Source organism: Teleopsis dalmanni, chromosome 2, assembly GCF_002237135.1.
Source record: "Teleopsis dalmanni isolate 2A chromosome 2, ASM223713v2, whole genome shotgun sequence".
Classification (NCBI taxonomy): Eukaryota; Metazoa; Arthropoda; class Insecta; order Diptera; family Diopsidae; genus Teleopsis; species Teleopsis dalmanni.
The window spans coordinates 74,786,093-74,794,500 of record NC_051847.1 but is presented as its reverse complement, the minus strand read 5'-3'; positions in this window follow the sequence as shown (position 1 = coordinate 74,794,500).

Genomic DNA, 8,408 nt, shown 5'->3' with positions numbered 1-8,408 from the left:
ATACATAGTTACAAAGTGAAATATTAGTTTCATTATTATTTATAGTATTTTGGCTGTCTGCAGGCATTTACGATACAACTCAATCGATTGATATGTACTCCTCGCTACACTATTCTTGGAATTCAGTAATATGTTAACTAAAACGAAATTATAAAATTAGTATTATTATCATTATTATTATTATTTAAAACAGGAGTCAAAATATATACATCGAATCTAGATACTACAAGAGACACGATAGCTGCAGACTTTGTCACGAAGAAGTGGAAAAATAGCAGAATGCATTCTGTGTTTTTATTATAGTCTCGCTAGACTCAGACTTCGGAACTTATCAACTGACTATCCACTTATAACGGAATCAAGGTATTACAAGCGATGCGATAGCTGCAGACTTTATTACGAAGAAGTGGAAAACAGCTGAATACATTCTGTATTACTGTGATAGTCTCGCTAGACTCAGACTTCGATACTTATCAACTGACTATCACTTATAACGGAATTTGGCAAGATTTCTACAAAAGACATAATGGCATTTTTAACTGCTGCAGATAGCTGCAGACTTTATTACGAAGAAGTGGAAAAACAGCAGAATACATTCTGTGTTTCTATTATAGTCTCGCTAGACTCAGACTTCGGTACTTACCAGACTTCGGTACTACTTGACTATCCACTTATTACGGAATTTGGCAAGATTTCTACAAAGGACATAGTGGCATTTTTAACTGCCTCACACATATAGAACTAAGATGAGTTTGTTACAATAATCGTCAAAGGACTCTAATCCCTTTCAAAATCTAATTTAATCTATTTATATAAATAAAACAATGGACCCATCATCATGAGAATTAGTCTATAAAACGAAACCTTTAAAATAAATTGTATATGTATAAAAATAAAATATTTCTTTTTATTCATATGATCTATATATTTAAAATAATATGTTATTAAGTTAAATATATAAAAAATATTCTTTTCTTTGTCTTCAAAAAAATCGATAAAATTTTACAACTGGTTGAATAAGACGGAGATGCAAGTTGTCAGGAGATAGCGGAGATAATAAATATTAACCACATGACTGGTTGGAATTATTTAAAAACAGCTGGCCATACAAAGACGCTCGATGTTTAGATTTTCTACATAAGAAAATCGATTAATTGTATCATCATCTGTGAAACACGAAATTGTGTTTTTTAAAGCGAATTATTATGGCCAATGAAAAATGGACGTAATACTATAATACCCAATGCAAGCGAGCATTGTTAAAATCCGGTTATCTTTCACAAACGGTAAATTCTATAATTTTATAAGTATATGTCTCTTGAAGGTCCTCAAATAAGCATTGACGCTCTTTTCTCTCGAATACTACCAATGTTCGCCTTCAAAGAAATAATGCCTTCTTTTGCATTATTCACTATATTTCACTCTCATATATGGGTACTAGTCCATGGTATAGCTTTACATATTTTTATCTTAATGTTTTTATTCGTGCATTTATATATGCATTCCGATTTTGTGCTTCAGCCATTACAGTCATTATTTCTTCATGAAATACATTTTTATGTTGCACTTAGCAAGGCGGTATAGCTTACACCATCTACTATAAACAGCCTTCTCTTAAACTAGTTAAATAAGCATTGAGGCAATTCCCTCTCCAATAATACAAGTGTACCAGCCTTCTCTTGGATCATATATCATATTTTGCTGATGATCAAATTTTGCTTTCAGTCACAGTACAGTCTTTTATATATTTATCTTTCTCTTTCCAGATAGTGTTACATTATATATATTTGAGAAACACATGGCACAAGTGATATATCTGATTTAAAAATACTCCATAGAACATAAATAATGAGCAATATATTGACCAACCGAAGTCCGCGGATTTTATCAATACTTTATGACTTCAATAATGATCACCATGGTATATTAACAGTAAAGATTAGAGTACATGAAATTTGAATTGAATACTTTAAACTAAATTAATTAATAGTCTTTCAGCAGATCATTTGCTATATTTCGATATTTGAAGCAATGAAAAGCATATGATTGCCTTGTTTCGTACAAATTCACGACTGAAATTTGCGGTCATCGCTCAAGAAGTGTCACGAAATTTTTTCTTCAAATTCGGAGATATTAGAGATTAATCTGACTTTGATTCTTTTGAAATAATATATTAGCAAATGAAAGGAAAGCCTTATGTGAATAGAAAAGCCATTTAAATGATTTACATCGATACTCTGATGGGCTGTCATTTCGGACGCATTAATTACGCCTTTACGAACTTAGGTATATCTCAAAGGAACTATCAATTTATCGCATGTTGTTATCAAATGTCTACTTTGCAGAAGTTCTGATTGTTTTGTATTACGTGGCTTTTTAAACTTTTCTTAGACTTTTGTGAAAAATCTGTATATATTTAATAGTAGACTTGGATAGTATACCATAAGTCACCCAGCTACATAGCAGAGCGAGTTTGATAATCTGCTAGTAAAGTGAATCTTTGGAAAAGTGGAAAAGTGAATCACATTAAAATCATTTCGTCATTATATGAACTTTCTATATGAAGATTCTGTCAGAACTATATCTTTTGTTCTTTATGAATTCCTCACATATAAAGAACCTGTCGAAAAGACAGTACATATCAAGACTTAGTATATATCAAGACTTAGTATATATCAATAATTAGTATATATCGAGACTTAGTGTATATCAAGACTTAGTATATATTTTGTTCTTTATGTACCATATGCCCCACATTTTAAGTACCTTTGAAAAGTTGGACTTAGAATAATAGAATAATTCAGAGTATTGTCCCATTCCATTCCATTATTTTTCAGGATTTTTAAGGCAATTTCAGTAATAAAAATCACTTTTAGTTTGTGTTGATTAGACAGCATTTTCTACTTTTAGAAGTAAAATCTGAGGATATTATGTGGAAGAAACAGGAACCTAAATTTTTTATTATCATCACATCAATGTTAAAATTTGTCTTATATAATAATTTGAAGTTATTTATAAAAAGAAGTAATTTTTCTTAAATATTTAAAAATTTAATAAAAATATTGTTAATATCGTACATCACAAATCACCAATAAATTTATCATTTATATAAAATTATTATAAAATCAAAATTAAGTTTTCATATGAAATTGTCAGTAAAATAGAAAATAGCAGTACCCAACCTAAAAAACAATTGTCAAGATATATTTGTATATAGTTTTGTGTATACAGTGTATACTCATAGGTATTACGGCTTGGATGGAGGAATGTAATAGAAGCCATTTCTTTATAGTTTCGTTCTAGTTGAATTTCATTTAAAAGAACATGCACGAACGGTTCGAATAGCGTTGTTGGCCTGCTGGCCTTCCAGCTTGGCTTCGCCATCGTTTTGGTTGCGGTGTTTCTCGTACTGATTTTATTGCTGTTGCACTTTATTTATTGGCAATTTTGCAGCTAACAAGCTTGTTTATTTATTGAAAATTTTCTGTGAACTTTAATGCACCGCGAAACAGTTGGCTCACTGGCACTAGCACTGGCACTGGCACTAACACTGGCACTGGCACTGGCAAACGTCAAGTTGGACGTACGTCGTCCAACGTCCATCTGCTTGCCTGACATTTGGCACACCAAGTAAAATAGATTGGAAATATAAAATACCAACTCGCTGCTAATGAATTCTCTGGTCTATGGGAGTTTAATGAAAGACGAAAGCAAATTATTGTTTACTTTTAACGATTGGTTTAATGGCAGAAAATTGGAAAAGCAAACATATAAATATTAAATATTTAATTTAAAGTATTTTCGTAATTAGACAAGACAACCTTTGACCAAAAAATTTATTGTCTTGGAATTAAATTCAATTCCTTCGAGTAATTACAGTTAATGCAGCATAACACACTTAAACTGTGAAATGATTGGAATGTATCTCTCTGACACACGAGTAGAAATAACACGAAATCATTCTAAAACTAACAATGTATGTTTAATGAATTCCTTTAACGCTGTTTTTTATACAGCCGTGTCTAATAGAGCCCATAAACCACGTCTAAGCGCTGTGTATGTGGTTAAGATTAGTGAAAGGAGACTTACTATAACTTCTAAGCGACAATAAGTTGGAAGAATTTTACTTGATTGATTTGGTTGAAGTGGTGAAGTCATTTCTTAGTACAATTGATAGTATGACAATCGGCAAAATTATAAAATTGATTTCAATACATTTAACTGAAATTACCTGTTAAAATCGAATAAACAATAATAAATGAATAATAAATGAATAAAAATTGCAAGTTAGTATAATAAAAATAATTTCATAGTCTTCACAGTGTTCTGGACAAAGGACATTGTCAAGATATCAGTGGTATACTGAAGTAGACATAATTTAGTATATAATCTACATATACTCTTGATCAGTATGATGAGTAGAGTCTATTAGATCAGTTCAGAATATCTGTTTATCTGTTCCTATGTCTGTACTCACTTACTTTAATTTACTTATTGTCTGATAAAGGTAAACGAATGAAACTTTGCAAAGGGAGTTTTTATTCATCCAGACAGATGAAACTGGAATATGAATAAAAATATATGACATTATTTTCTAATATATCTACTAATCATAAATGAATTGCGTTATATTTAGCGTCTAAAAAAAGTTTAAAGATAAACGATTAATCTTTGACAGAACTATCTGCATGAATAGTGTTGAAAATTCACTTAAACTGAAGCTATTTTTGTTATTATTATAATATAATAGTTTTATAGATAGATTTTAATAGATTACTGCTATTACCTATAGAATAGTAATAGTAGTAATTACTATATTTACCTCTTTATAAAGAAAGTAAGTTCTATCATTGAAGTACATATTTCCTATTTTCCTTTTTGGGAGATTTAATTCATTCCCTCATCGGCTAATATATTACTGTTCTTCATAATATGCCACAATATGATTTGATTATAGATTAGTAATAGTAGTAATTACTATATTTACCTCTTTATAAAGTAAGTAAGTTCTATCATTAAAGTATATATTTCCTATTTTCCTTTTTGGGAGATTTAATTCGTTCCCTCATCGGCTAATATATTACTATTCTTCACAATATGCCACAATATGATTGGATTATAGATAAGTAATAGTAGTAATTACTATATTTACCTCTTTATAAAGTAAGTAAGTTCTATCAGTAAAGTATATATTTCCTATTTTCCTTTTTGGGAGATTTAATTCGTTCTCTCATCGGCTAATATATTACTGTTCTTCACAATATGCCACAATATGATTGGATTATAGATAAGTAATAGTAGTAATTACTATATTTACCTCTTTATAAAGTAAGTAAGTTCTATCAGTAAAGTATATATTTCCTATTTTCCTTTTTGGGAGATTTAATTCGTTCCCTCATCGGCTAATATATTACTATTCTTCACAATATGCCACAATATGATTGGATTATAGATAAGTAATAGTAGTAATTACTATATTTACCTCTTTATAAAGTAAGTAAGTTCTATCAGTAAAGTATATATTTCCTATTTTCCTTTTTGGGAGATTTAATTCGTTCTCTCATCGGCTAATATATTACTGTTCTTCACAATATGCCACAATATGATTGGATTATAGATTAGTAATAGTAGTAATTACGATATTTTCCACTTTATGAGAGTATGCATCAAGTAAATTCTATCATTGAAGTACATATTTCCTACTTTCCTTTGTTAGAGATTTAATGCCTTGCCTCATCCGCTAATATATTACTGTTTCTCACAATATGCCACTCTTATTAATTTTATATTAATGTTTCTTTGTTGATTTATTATATTAGGTATTCTTACAAATAGAAGACATATTATAAGTAAATTGCAATTAATACCACTAGAAACATTATACTAACAAGAATTTTTATCATAGTAAATTAAGCATTTAAAGACCACTAGTGTGATGGTACCATCTTTAACTACCTTCAGGGAAGATTTAGTGCGTTTTAGTCTACGTAGTTTTAGTCACCATATTTTGACATCATGGGTATACCCATAACTAAGTATTTGCAGAGTTATTTCAAGTCCATTTATTGGTAGTTCATAGTGGAAGAGTTTTTAATTCATAAAATAAAAATGTGCTGATTTTATGCTATATGTTTGATTTTATACTATATGTTTGTCATGTTTGATTCAATCATGTTTTGATTGATTCTTTTTCATTTGAGCCAAAAGAAAGTGGAGATATATCTACAACAAATGTTGCAATTTTACAATATACTGTTATTAGAATGCTACTTGTATAGAGGAGAAAGTGTGTGGGCCCTATGTTGCTTCTCTATGAAGCACCAGCTTTTAATTGCTTAGAGTTAGAGAGACAGGAACTCGAAAGTAGTAATTTATTGAAATTAACTAAAATTTTTGTTGTTGTCTTCTCATTTCTATTCGTACACCTCTAACTTTTAAATAGTTTAATTTCGTTATAAGACGCGGCACTTTCGGCAAAAAAAAATTAACATTAATATTGGATTACGTTTACAATTCGATGAACTTTTGATTAGTTCTAAATTTAAATTGGTGATATGGAATCAGGTTTTATATCATAATTATTCCTGTAAGCTGTTCAAGGAATATTTTTTAGGCACCTTTGATACAATAAACAATATTAAATATTAAACATAGAAGATAGAAAAACGTGTGACATTACTGGAACCAGTAAAAACAAAACAATATAATATAGACATCTCTAAATCCGAGACCTGGGATTTGTCAGTTCTATTCTCGGTTTAGTGCTTAAGCGCATCTGTAATGATTAGAAAGGAAAAATAGTGAAATAGAAATAGGGGAATAGTATTTTGTAGGATAAAGCAAAAACAATTATGATGTCATTTTAATAGTTTTAGTAAAGATACTGTGCATATACAGAGAGATAATTTGCAATATGAAACAGTGGCTCAAACTTCCATTTATATTCCATTGAAGGGCGATAGCGTAGCGACAAAATAACTGTACATTGTTCTAACGATCTCGCACGGTTATATATGCATATACCTGTTAGTCGACTTCTTACTTGAGAATGTGAATACAACCAAAAAAAATTTTTAATATGTATTTGATTTTTTCTTAGAACGAAGTCAAACCTGTCCTATAAATTAAGCAACAAGTAAAGTTAATATAGTTCTTCAACTTTGTTATTTGTGTAATTAATACAAGGTTTGAAGCATATACCAATAATTTATTAACGTAAATAAAAGGGTCTAAATAAATCTCAAGTTGTTATTTTAACAGTTCTTTGAAAAAAAATCCACAATACAGGAATTGCATGTAAAGCAATAAAGGAGAGTTAGTATATCACATTAGAATAGTACAGTGTTAACTAATTAATAAAAATGAGTTCGTTTAAAAGGAACAAACTAACATTGCATTCCAAAAATAAACAAATAAATAAACAAAATAAATAAAAATTAAATACGAATACGAATACGAGTACTAATTTGAAATGAAAAATGTATCTATGTTAGCTGTCAAATGTTTAACATTTCAACGCACTTCATACGTTTAAACGTTTTGAGTATCTTCTGAGACTCTAACAATCTCAAGCCGACCCAAAAGCACATCAAGTCAACTGAAACGCCGATGACGTTAAATGACAAAATGTTCAATCGTAAATTAGTAAGGAAAATGCTTGGTCAACAGACTCAAGGCGGTACAAAATAGAAAATTTCCATTTAGAGCGATAAGACCAAAAAGTTATCTTCGGCTGCACGGCAGGGAAAAGTATCTTTCTTGCCGACAAAGTAGCAATTCGTAGTTTTCGACTGCAACAGGACATTAGTGTCACATTAACAAGACCACAAAATGCGCACATTAAGCGCAATACATACTTTCAATAAAAAAGAAAACCTAAACGAAAAAACTGAAAAAGGGATCAGAAAAAAAGGTTAAGAAGAAAGATGGGCATTGCACGCGCAGTAGATACACACCTCGAGATACACGCACAGTGCAGCAGTTCTACCAAATCTGGGAAATGTGTTTGATATATACAGTGGACTAGTTATTGTGCCACTGTGGCAGACTTTATCAGTGCAGTGCGTTATTCGGACTCCCTATCTACAGTGTTCGGGGCTACAATTGTCTGCTATTATCAACCTGTTGTTTTCGGTGGACAGCATCATTTTTCATTGGATTTTCTTAGCTTCTTAGTTTGGGTATTTTTGGATTAATTTATTGTTATTATGACTTTTTGGTTTGTTTGTGGTTTGTTTTGGTGTTTTTATCGTTTTGTAATTCGCTGCTGAGATTTCATTCCTATGGCTTTCCTGTTTTGGATAATTGTTTAAATTGGGTTTTAATTGTGTTCTTCAATTGTTATGATAAACAGTAAAAAGGGTTTTAGGAACACACAGGTTGAGAAATGGAGTATAAAACTCTTATAG